At 42.3% G+C, this 13,062-nt stretch overlaps 1 long non-coding RNA gene across 3 annotated transcripts in view; it reads left to right on the top strand.

The window, feature by feature from the left end:
* Window positions 1-13,062, top strand: part of LOC101751275 — a 102,310-nt gene that overhangs the window by 44,962 nt on the left and 44,286 nt on the right. For 2 of the 3 annotated variants that reach the window (XR_005839761.1, XR_005839762.1), the window contains exons 2-3: window positions 8,380-8,581; window positions 8,696-8,800. The exons of the other annotated variant lie outside the window; for it this stretch is intronic. This is a non-coding gene — a long non-coding RNA (uncharacterized LOC101751275). The remainder of the gene's footprint in view (window positions 1-8,379; window positions 8,582-8,695; window positions 8,801-13,062) is intronic. 3 annotated transcript variants of the gene reach the window in all.

The following is a 13,062-nucleotide window of genomic DNA, read 5'->3' as shown; positions in this document are numbered from 1 at the left end:
GGCACAGCGTTACAGATGCTTGAATAGCTGAGCCTCCACTTGTGCTTAATGAGAGCTCTGCCTTCAATGGGAACTGAATTTGGCTTCAGATTCCTCCTTTATTTTGATGTATTGTCGTTCAAAATGATGCATTTTTCTAATGACAGTAATTGCTTGTACCTTCCAATTTACCATTCTGAGTACCCTATGATTTTAACCGAGCGGCCACAAGGCAATGTTTTTATGAACACTGTTGTATTGAAGTTGCTTTAGTTAAGACCCTATCAGCAATCAAACCATAAGTCCATGACTAGAGTATTTTTTGTGGCATCTTGGGGCCACGCACTCCATTCTGTTCACTCTTGGGATGAGGCACATCACTTGTGTTTTCATAGCAAAGTGCAGTTTACTCAGCAATACAGAACACTACTGCATGACAAAGTGGGTTGTGATCATCATACATTACATAGGTGTGGAAGCTTCCATGTCAGAAAATAGCAAAGGCAAAGGGAGAATTTTGTTCATTATTGCCCACTTCATGGGGGAACTGAAGAGGATAAAAGTAAACTGACCTAGCTTAATAAAAGCTAAGTCAACATTTTTGTGTCAGGGCTTGAAAACAAATTGCTATTATTTGGTGCCAGTTAAGATCTGTTTTTCTTCCTTTTCCTAATTTTGTAACATTTATGTAAGCATGTTATTGCCCCTTTCTTCACTGCTTTTATTACAGCAGCATACCTGCTCCTGTGTGGTTATGGCTGAGCACAGCTTTCTCATGGCCAACTCTATTAAGTACTCAAAGCTCTCGCACTGTTCCATTCTTTCATTCCTAGTATTTCAGATGTTTAAGCTTTGTTAAGTTCAGTATCCTGTAAGGGCAAGAAGCAGGTCTGGGAATGGGCCTATGCTCCAAACCAGAAACTCTTGCCACTTACAGAACATCAGGTCCTGAAAGAAATGCAGTAGAAACCACCATTCCTGACACCTCACTGAGATTTCAAGTGATGGTGGTGGAGGCTGGGGGCAGCAAGAAGGGAGATTTGAATGGGTCACGGTCACATTCAGTATTGTGGGCAAAGAGGCAAATTTGTGACATGACCGCCTAGCTCAGAAAAGAAGCTGCATCAAGACTTCTAACTAATCTTGGCGTATAAGTTGAGATCAGGGCTCATATCACTAATACCAGTCAACAGTAGGAAGCAGGGATAGAGCGTGGCGTATATTGTTGACAAATCTACGTGTAGTGTATATATTATGTATATAATATATATATGACAAATATTGTTTCAGCAGTCTTTGGTGCTTACTACTGCTGCTGTTCCTTCTGCATAGAAGAGGTTTCTCTGAACTGTGAAAGTTGAAACAATCAACAGCTTCAGGACAAGAACTCAGGCAGCTGAAACAGGAAATTGGGTGCAATTTGTAACCTTCAGAATGCACACAGTCCTCTGCCAGAAAACATTTTTCAGAGAACATTTATGTCTATTTAGGTCACATTCCACAACCTGGGATTCCATAGGAAGACTCAGTGTTGTTTATGCAACATGACGAACCCTGGTATCAGCAAGGCACAGTCAGTCTCCACTTATAATGAAGCACTGAGATACAAAAGACAGACTTGGGGCATTTCAGGGGAGGGATGCTGTGACACCTGCACCCTCACCAATATTCAGAGCCCTCTGCGAGTGGAAAAGGAATTGTTCATCCTGGAAAAGGCTTTTAGCCAGCAATACCTTTCCTAATCCACTTTCTCTCCCCACTGTCACGTTGCATTGACTCCTTGCCAGCAGCTGAAACGCGATGGGCTCTGCCTGCAGCACCCACATGCGCACTGCAGTGGTGCCAATGAGCAGAAGCAGTTTCCAGGAGAGGTTTAAGTGGCCACTTGCCGTGGGCATTGTACAGCAGTGCGAAAAGTAATGGGAAACAGAAACACATTTTTTCCATTAAATCCTGGCAAATCATTTTATTACCTGTGGTGCAGAAGACAAATGACCGAGGTTAGAGTCTGTCAGGAAACAGGGCAGGTACATTTCAGGAAAGAACAAAAACAGTCCCGTTTTCTATTTTTTCCAATGCAAAGCAAATGACTGCTGAGGGTATTTCTTTCAGGAGCCTTTCTGTGCTGAGCTGTTCAGAGCGAGCGAGGCACAATGCAGCAGTGTCATCCCACTGTGCTGACGTGCCAGTACACCTGGTAATGTGACCCAATTACAGAGTTATGCTTCAAGCAGTGTTTGTGTCTGCAAGCCCCAGAAGTGAATTTGGATCCACAAGTGTAACCTGCTGATAGCTCCAGTGAGTATATATCACAAAATCACAGAAACATGTAAGTTAGAAGGGGTCCTTAAAGATCATCTAGTCCAGCTCCATGCAATGAACAGGGGCACATGCAGCTCGATTTGGCTGCTCAGAGCCTGGTCCAGCCTCACTTTGAATGTCCTGAGTGTGCTCCTTCCATCTGTGACACCCACTGTGGCAGCACTGTGAGCCCTGGGTCTGCTGAAGGGGCACAGCTCATCAGCAGGAGCAAAGGGAACTCAGAGAGATTCACAGCGACTAACACTTCTGCTAACCCGTGTTCTGATTCCAAAAGCAAGCTGTGCTCCTTAGGCCTGATCGCAATGATGTCATGTATTGCAATTTTTTGCTGCTGCTAATGTTTTGTTGTTGCTGAAAAGACTTCACATGGCAGCTTTCCTGGGAGAAGAAAGCTACTTAACACTGTGCTGCATCTCAGTGCCCACCTGGAAAGCCACTGATATACTACATAATTGGAATGCTTTCTTTTTGCTCATATATAAAGTGCGGACATATTCTAGGAGCAATAATTTGTTAGTTCAGGACAAAACAAACTGCCTGCAATTCTACTAGTTACAGGCAGTAGCAGTTTACGCTCTGATTCTGAATTATATATACAGAAAGTTTATGTAGTGCACTCCCAAACCCCGCATGGCCTAAGGCTCAACTTTGTACAGCATCAGCATCAGTCTGTACTGGCTGCGTGCCCAACTGGGCTGACTGATCCTTGAACTGGGATGGTGCAGTGGAGACTCAAACTTTACGTAAAAGGACATTTGCATCTGTGCAATGCAAACACTCAGGGCAGTGTACGTTCTTTGTATGTGCAAGGATTTCAAAGGTACTTGGGGAACAGCTGCCTCTGCAAGATCCAGTCCTGCAGCAGTACTTGGTGGTGCTATTTCCTCAGTACCCCCGGCTGAATTTGGGATTTATTTTCCTAGTGCACAGGAATACGTGTGTGTGCACCCACTTTGTGCTCAGGTGAAACCCTCTCAGCAGGGGAATGAATGCTTTGCAGTCGTTACCATGAGTGGCTGCACGGTTACATTGGGTCGGTGATAATTGTCTGCTTTTATGTGGTAATCACAATGTGATCATAACATTGGGGTAACATCATCATCATATAACCTTAAAGTGGTGAGGTTAAATGAAGTCTGCATTACCTTACTGTGTAGGTAAGCAGTTTATTCATATGAGTGGTACTGTGAGGGAATGTATTCGGGATTTTACAGCTGAGCAGTCATGAGAGATGTTCAGGAGCACTCACACATGACGACCGCTAGCAACAGCTTAAGGAACATTGTGACTGCATGTGCTTAAGTAGACACACAGGATAGAAGCCTTCATTTCTAGTGAGTCAAATGCTGCATGGAATCTGTGCGCTTTTCTGTCAGTCCAACCAGGCCAAGAGGAGGGAGGGACTTCATTGTGGAGCAGAATGAAATCAATTTAAAGTCACTAAGAAAGTCTCGGGGCATTGAATCCAGATGGTTTTTGCAGTCCTGATTAGAGGACCCATCCTTATCTCAGGACTTTGAGATGCATTGTCCCCTGGGTTCCTACTGAAGGTGCCTGGAACCCAGCAGAACCCCACTGACCCTCGGTGGGGGCAGGAGGCACCATCCCCTTACAGCTGTACAGCCCAAGGAGCTGCACCTTCACCAAATATATGTTTTACACTGTGTGTCAACATATATGCATGGTGATTACTAACCACGTGCAGTAGTCAATTAGTTGTGTTGTCCGTTCAAGCAAACACAGCACTTGAATGGAAATGGAGACTCCAGTTTTGCTCTTGCCACAGTCCATGGAGTACATAATCTGGGAGGCTGCAGCATTCCTGGGCCCAGCTGGGAGGTGCACAGGGGCACTGGTGCTGCTCAGCTGGGCACCAAAGTGCACTGATGGATTAACCTGGCAAAATAAGGTCTCCTGCTTACTCCCATACTAGGCAAAGCAAGGAGTAAAAGAAAAGAATTTCATTGCCTTTCCTACCACAAGAGCTGAGCTGTATCTGATAAATCCTTCTCCCAGAATGAGCCCTGGGTGACATTGGAGGGATTTGGTGTGGTCCCATTATGAATGATCCCAGTGCACTGCATTTCTGCCATCATCCTCATTCCTCATCCTCATGCAGGGGAGCCCCCCACAGAAGCTATTTTCTAGGAAAAATTAACTGTTGATGCAAATCAGTGAAGCCCGTTGATGAGATTAAGGTCAATCCATAGACACAAAAGGTGGACTATGACTTAGAGCTCAGAAGGAGCTTTGAAATGTATATACCATTGCACATCAAGTTTAACAACATTTGAACACTTGCATCTACATTTATGAAGCTTCTTTGCTAAAACTGGTGAATCGTGTAATAAATAAAGCAGAGTATTTTACCTGCTGTGTGTGAAATGCAATGGGAAAGGTATTGGCTCCAGTGCTGCCTTCAGAATGAAGTGGCAGCACGACACATAAATGTCCTTGGTGAATGAAGTACTTTCATTTATCAAAGGATTACTGTGGTCAAAACGATCCCATTCTGCACAGCAGGGCAGAGCACTACTCTGGAGAACTTCAGCCTTTGTGGAGGGGAAAAACGACCTAAAATGGGAAGCTGCCCTCAGTCTGACACAGCTCACCTGTGGCACCATCTTAGAAAAAAGGTTGTATCACTGATGGCAGTCTGCATGTAATCACTGTTATCTGAAGGCCTTTTAAAGTACAGAATTTCAAAATCCTGGGTAAAGCAAATGATGTGTTTAAATGTGATTCCGTTTCTCAAATTATATCTTAAGGATAATTTATTTAGACTTGCCGAGTTGATTCCAAACTATTAAAGACTTTTTTCACTTGATCTAAAAGTTCCCAGTGTTAGGATTTAAGCCAGGACCCCTGGAATTGTTGCTCCCCGCTTTGTTGTCATGTGCTCATTCTGCAATGGCTGCAGCAACTTCATAATAAAGGAATAGGAAATTCTGCTTGTTTCCTGTGAGAAGAGGATCACTGGGTCCTTTTCAGCTAACAGGAGTTAACAGCCAACGATTATGTGCTGACGTTAGGTAAACAAATATGTCATCATTCATTACATAAGAAGTGATTTAATGAACTTGTGGACTAGGAAAAAATGTTATTTTTTTGCAACAGCTCATTTGTTGAACCCATTATTTGTCTTTTGAATTGGGGCAGCATTGCTTATAACCTCACTCGGTATGGAAATACTGCTTTATGAGAAAAGGTCTTTCAGCATTTCTTGGTCTCCAGGCCAAAGGTAAGGGGTGCACTGGAGCTGCTCCATAGGCACAGCTGTGTGTGCAGCACAACTGCAGCGACCTTTCTGCACAGAAACAAGAAGCTGTTGGAAAATGAGATTAGTATCACACAAAGCATTACTGCTGGCTCCCATCTCTTCTACCTTTCCTCTTACGTTCCTTTTATCGCTGTTAAGCTTCTTACCGTGCCAATGTCTTTCAGGTTTGCAATTATGAGTATTTAAAAATATCCAGGCTGTAGTGTCTGATATCCAGTTGAAAATAATAGCTTCTTATTTGAAAAATGGAAAGCAGACGGTGAATTATATAGATAAATATGTTGTTTGCTGATGGGAACGACAGGTTTGTTTCTGTTCATTGCAATCTGCTCTTTTCCTGTTTGTCACCTGATAAACTTTACATTTTAGCTCTGTAAGCATTGCTTCTTCTACAGTGTAAAACATCAGAAATGTGCTTTCATTTGGAAGAACACAAAACTGAAATGAGAGTCATGTTTGCTGGTGCAGCTGGGTGGTACCAAACCCCATCGCTCAGCCTGGCTGCTCTCATGCTCTGTGAAGGCTCAGGTGCTTTAACGTTTGGGAATTTTCTTTGGACCTTTAGAAGAAGCTGTAATAATACTCTTCTTGCAAGGTTTGCTGCTCTGTGGAGTAAGCACCCTGCTATATGCGTTCAGACACAGAGAATAAGGTTGGGTTTGAGGAGAGATGGGCACATTGCACACCTACTGCATTTTGGGCGCTTATCAACCCCAAATAAACCCAGGGAGAAGCAAAGAGGAGCTGGTCATAAAATCACAGTGATTGTGTGGACTTGCTAAAGCTGCATTAGTGCTAAATGAGTAGGAGGTACAAGTCAGAATAACAGTTCTTTGGGTTCTTCCTTTTTGCAAGGATTTAAATATCAGCTTCTGCCCAGACTTCAAAGCATGGAGGAGGTTTCTTCTATGACTTTAATTTGTTTAAATCTAGATCAAAAGCAAAAAGAGATCTCACAGGAGGATCCCCTGTGTTAAAAAAGATGTAGTTTTAGATTTGTGCAGAGAGAATCAATAGACAGGATACCAGTCAAGTTACAAATACTGTGTACTTCATTTAAATTATTTATTCTGACAAAATAGAACCAATTTCTTTTGACGTTGCAGACTATTTTTTCCCAAAAGCATTGGCTTCATTGAAATCATGGGCATCCATCTGAAAATTCTTCATTAATTAGCATGACCTGCTCAAGCCTTGGCTGAAAAATTCAATATCATATAACAAATGCCCCATACCTGGCCTTGGGATTTGATCTTACAGTTGCTGTTGGGTCTGTATTGAATTCACAGGAAAAGAAAGCAGATATTGGTCCTTCCTTGGCAATTGTAATGAATGTGCTCAATTAAACTGTGAGACATCCTCCCCAGTTCAGGCAGATAGTATTTAGCACGTTGATGTCGCACAAAATCCTTGAAGATTGTTCTATGGAAGGCACGTGAGCACCCTCAGCCCATGTTGTGGAAATGCAGAAAGGCTCTTCAGCTATTTCAGTGCAGGACAGCCATGCCACGGTATGCATTTACACCTCCTCAGGAATCCTATTATTTTCTGTAATTGAGACTGTATCTGAAATGGTTTGGGTGGAACAAAGTAGTTGGAAAAGCAGTACCAGATACAAGGAAGAGAACGCAACGCTGGCTTTGGGTCGTGTAATAATATATCATTAGCTATCCTAAATGACATAAATGAGAGAATAAAAATGCTATGTCCCTGTAATATTTGAATAAAAAATAGCAGTTTTTCAGAAGCTTCTGTACCTTAAGGCAAATTAGCTTTCAATGTTCTCCTTGGATTTTATATTAATTTTTTCCCTACTACGTGACTTAATAAAAACAAGGTGCACGTGCCACCTAGTAGTACTGTTCCAATATGCCTTTTTGTCAAATAAATGAATGCCTTTTAAGATCCCCATCGTGTATCTTAATGAGCAGCATCTTCCCTGCAAATGACACACAGGTGTACAAGCAAACTGGGAAATCCTAACCAAGCCAGGCAAGCAGCTGAAGTCAGGGGTACAGTCAAAGCTTAGAAAAGAGCTGAGGCTTGAGAAACAGGAAGGTGAAATTAATTCTCAAGCTACTATGATGTTTAATAAATGTTTAATTAGCCAGCACACCGTCTCAAAAAGACTTTTCAAAGAGCCTTTGTAAGCTTTGGCTTTAGACAGGACATGGGTCTAAGCAGGGCAGCCAGCAAATGATCTGTGCATCTGGGAAAATCACTGGCCAGAAGAAACGGATGATATTTCCCAGTAATACCAACAGAAGAATGCAACAGAGATTTCAGTAATTTTCTGCGTTTGGTTTTTGCTGATCATTCTCCAAATGGCTCCCAAAAGGGAGTTAGTTAATTTAATATTGAGAGAGGTATAAATGGGTGAGTGGTGGAGGAACTGCTTATTTCTGCAATTACCACCGTGACAAAAATTTACCAGAGGAACTCCAACTCTTGCAGCAGCACACTGACTCACTGAAACCTCCTTCTTTCTGAAGCACATTACAGAAATACGTGTTTCAGAAAAGCTGAAACTTTTCTATTTATCCTCGTTCTGCTCTCCAAGGCACTGTTTATGATTTTGAATAACCAAAACGATACAGATGAAACAAGTACTTTTTTACCAAATATTCTGCAGTGACACCAGTTTGTCTACTCCTGAAGCTTTCAGTAGAATGGAGCTCCTAAATTGTACCAAGTTCTGTGTTTGTGATCGTATGCTCACCTTTCCTTATTTCCTTTCAATTCATTGCACTTAAAGCTCCACTGGTATCTGATTTTAATCTCTCTCTGCTTTTTTTCAGTCCTTTAAGATACCACTACAGATATTTCATGCTTCTCATGGGTCCTCAGAATCCGTGCAGTTAGGAGATGGCAAATAGCACAGGATGAAGAAGATGTAGAATCTACATTATTGTTGCACCAGTCCATGACTTCAGGTTGTCAGCTCTTCCTATTTCCCTGCTTCATATAAGGAAGGTCTGGTGAACTGCACTGAAGTTAGTGGTGAGTTCAGTGGGTTTTTGGTCTGGCCACAGTAATGTCAAGTGGATGCAGGTGAGGAATCTTCAGAAGTCAGTAAATGTCACTAAGGGCCTTTTCTTCTTATTTATGTGACAGTTATATAGATGGTCCCCCTGAGTGTATGGAAGCAAAATCAATGGCAAACTTCAATCCACACAATCACTTCCTACGTGAGACACAGAATTGGCTATTACCTCACAGGTCAGTCAATAACCTATTATCTCACGAGCTAAGAAATAAATACTGCCTTGAGCCAGTATTAATTAGAATGGCCAGGGAGGTATAGACCAGAAGATACGTGATGCTGTTGTTTCTGATTGTTTGAAACACAGATGGATGACAAACCAATAGGATTTGGTTTGTTCTTTATTTTTGCTGGATTGTTTGGTTTTTGGAGCCGGGGCCACGGGGCTTTTTTTTGGCTATGATTCATCACCCTACTTTTCAAAAGATAAAATTTTTGACAGTATAGAATTAGTTACCTTTCTTGCCTCTTAAAGCAAAGATGTCTATGATTCCTTTGCATTACAAAAGCAAGGGAAATACATCTTTCTGATAATACTGTTTTAGGGGGCAGATCCAGAAGTAGATTTTCAATAGATATAAGGATTGTTTTCCTCTTTTAAGACTAGTGAAAATCACTGACAACTGAGGGCTGCCCTTTGTTTAAATAGGCCACCCTTTAATGCCTATCAAGTCTTGCTAGGGTCACTTCCTTCAGTAACATAAAGAATTAGGAAATGGTTTGCTGAATATCCAGGATTTAAATTCCATCTCGGTCCAGGAGTCGAATAGTCCCTGTGCTCTACAGACTTACAGCAGGTTGATAAGAAATCCTGAGCACAGTGATTCGGGTTGAATTTAGGCTGCCTGAATATGACTCTTATGCTATTCTTCAGATGCCCTGAATAGCTGACCCTTATCCTTTGGAGAATCCAAGTTGGATTTTTTAAGCGCATTTATTCCAGAAAATTAAATTAATTCTGAGATGAAGTATGGTTTTAATTTAAAGCAGTAAGAGCTAGCCTGACATAATTGGCACTGCATTCAAGAGAGCTAAGAAACATTTTCTTTGACATATGTTTTATCCCCATATAATCATCTGTGGGGCTTGCTGCCCAAGGCAGAAAAGTCAAATCTATGACATTGTCTTTATAAGGCAAGGAAAATGCACTTATTTACACTTAGACATGCAAACACACAGACATGGTGATAAGCCAGTCATGCCAACCAGTCAGAAATGAAATTCAAGTTAACGTGTGAATTTTATGGTTTAAAGCCCATTCTGAGTATCTCTGGCATTGAATAAGTCTCAGTCAGAGGTTTTTTGAGCATCTCCTCCACTACTTATTGTAAAACTGGTTTTAAGAATTTCACGTTTCATTTCCTAATTGAGGAAATTACTGGAAGTACTCTATTCTCATGATTTGATTCCAATGAATAACTTAAAATTGAAACAAATAACTATATAGGTAAAATTACATTCTTGTCTGTTAAACACAGGAAATTGCTCCATGCTGTTTAGGTGTTTCCAGCTGCTAACTATTGCTTCTATAGCACCACTTAGCTAAGGTAAAGGGTAGGTTTTGCACAGCGAATGTCACTGCAAAACTTTGGCCAAAGATAAGCAAGGTGAACTCCCACTCAGTAAGAAGTGCGATGTGATGTACAGTAACATTTCACTTGGAAGCACTCACACAGTAAATTACACAGCACTCATATCTCCTCACCAACATGTACTTTTCAGTACTCAGGAATTTCACAGTGGATACATAAATTCAAGCAACCTTTAAATTTCTTCTTCCTGTACCCATGTGGGTGTGAAAAGTCAGGATGGAAATTTCTTTTGCAATCATGTCAAGTGAGGAAGGAAAGTTGATACATATGCATACACATGCATAAACACAGTTTAGCTGTTTCAATTTTCACTTCAGTAAAAAATACTCTGGCTATGTAAATTTTGTGTTCGCTGCTTCAGAATGAAATCTGTCTCAGGAAATCATCGATCTGTGGGAAATCAGCTGCCATTCATCTCTGAAGGCTCCTCGGTGCCATTGTAGGCCTCTCAGCGAAGCCCACGCTCCTTTTTCTCTAGGCACCTAGGCCTACTGCTCAGAACCACTGTTACTGGTAAAGCAGGCAATGCTTTTCTTGTAGCCTTCAGCACCTTTCCTTCCCACTTAACGCTTCGTTTCTTTTATTATCGTAATGAAAAATGTTCAGGATTTCTACTGAATTCCACAGAATTTCCTCAGTCGTTCCCTTCTGCAGACTGTGAAATTGCTGGTCTTATCCAAGGCATTAGGGGACCTTTTGTTCATAGCACTGTGATTGGCTCTTCTGATGCTGCTTGGCATCTCTTGCCTTTGTCCTTAGTGATGAAAGAAAACCCTGAGGGCCTGCAGCTCCTCTCTCAAGTGTAGGCATACCAAGCGTGAACTCTGGAGACAGGGCCGTGAGGGATGCATGACTTGAGATGTTCCCTGCCAAAGAGTAGTCCTGAATGCGGTTGTCTTCAGGCAATCTTGAAATGCCTTCTAACCATTCTGCCACTGAGGACAAGAAGCTTTTAGCCACGGGATGAATTAAAAATTTGAATCAGCTCCATGTGAGGTCAGGACACCAAGGGACTGAAAGAGGTGTTCTAAATTGCCAAAGAACTGGAACTGTTCGGTTATGAACATATACTTGGCCTTTCTGCCACTGAAACCCAAAAGCTTCATATAACTTGTATGTGCAAAGCAGTAACGATGATTTGGAAAGCGTAAAAACAAGAGGGCAGCAAATGCTAGAATCAAAGTTCCGTGGCCCACTTAGAGGGAGACAACACTGAAGCAGGTTCACAGCCCAGAGGGTCAGCACACATGGTGAAGGATCCCCTTGGCTGAGGACAGGGAAACTGCACAACCAAGTGGAAATGGAGCTCCTTTCCTGTTGCTCTGGGAGGGGAGCTTTCAGGTGGGCTGGCAAGGGTCTGGCAGGTGCAGGAGGGCTTGTGCTGGGATACTCCAGCATCAGAACTGTTTGAAATTATAAAGGGCATTTTAAAGTGTTGCTGGCAGAGCTGGGAGCACTACTGCTTAAGGACTGACCACGTGCCTGGAAGTTAGGAAATACTTAAGGTGCAAGAGAGCGTGACTGGATTACATTCATTATATACCATGAGGAAAAAATCCCAATCAATTATCTGTGTACCTCTGAAGTCACCAAACCGAAAGCTGTTATGAATTGAATCATCTGTGAGATGTAACTGAAATAGGGTGAAATGTGGTTAAGAACTGTTTAGAGATTTTTTATTTGATGCCTAAAAATCCAAAAACTCACAGCAAGGATGGAAAAGTGTATAACTTCAACAAAAGCAAGCTGAGATCATAGAGGAAGTCAGACAAAAAAACATCAGTGAAACTGTAACAGATGGAAAGCAGGCGACTGTGAAAATTGCTGGTATATGTTAGCAGCTAGAAGGAGCCAATGAGAAGGAGAGAGCCTAAATGACACTAGTAGGAAGTTTTGAAGAGCTGAGCGATGGGAACTGATGAAAATGACAGATATCCTGGCAAGGGCACCTTACTGCACAGAGACAGGAGAGCTATCAGTGATGATGCAGGGAAGATGAAGGTGAGCACAGGGCTGGCAAGAGAAACTTCAGGTCCTGCCTCTTGACCCTGCATGGTTTCTGGGTTTTACGTAACAGCTTTTTAATGTTGTGTGTCTAAGAAGTGCTCCCAGCTCCTTGTTGGCTTTCCCCAGGTCGTGTGCTGACTGCTAAGCTGCAAAGCTGTTCCTCCTCAAAGGTCTGCTCTGTCCATCTCTTCTGTTCTGTGAGCCCTTGACTTCCTCTTCACATCCACGACAGCTGAACATTAATGTGATGAACAATGCTATGCTTCCAGACAGCCTGCCACATGGCTTGAGGGGTAGGGAAGGGGTGAACTGGATTTGCAACCCTGCACCTGGGGAGGAGCCATCCATCCCACTTGCCTTGCCATGACATTTGCTGGGCCACAAAACATAGATGCCGATGCCTCTTGCATCTATGCTTTAAAATAGTGCAGTAAGAAATCTGGCTGTTGCATCTTGGGCATGATTCAAAATGGGGTTAGGTTGCAGTCAAGCTTCCAGCTGCTCAAGCTGGCTTACATGCAAGGATGCATTACAAGAGCAAAGGGAGAGAAGGGGTGAGGGAGGCTGTCATACACAGTGACTGATGTTTCAGAACTAAGCAGAGTCTGATCAGTCCTGGCTGGAGTCAAGGTGCAACTCTGAACACTGCATTAAGGTTGCACTACTATATTATTTTATATTATTTGCTGGTGGTCTTCATCAGCTCATCATCTCATTTTGGTTACACACAGTTACAGGAATGTAAATACATATATACGTGCAGGTGTGTGTAGCTTCAGAAAAGCATGAACAAATACATATAACAAGCGTATAGACACACTCAAAAATCATTCTAGGTT

This window comes from Gallus gallus, chromosome 14 (assembly GCF_016699485.2).
Source record: "Gallus gallus isolate bGalGal1 chromosome 14, bGalGal1.mat.broiler.GRCg7b, whole genome shotgun sequence".
NCBI classification, from domain to species: Eukaryota; Metazoa; Chordata; class Aves; order Galliformes; family Phasianidae; genus Gallus; species Gallus gallus.
The sequence above is the reverse complement of the archived record's forward strand: the minus strand, read 5'-3'. Positions and strand labels throughout refer to the sequence as shown.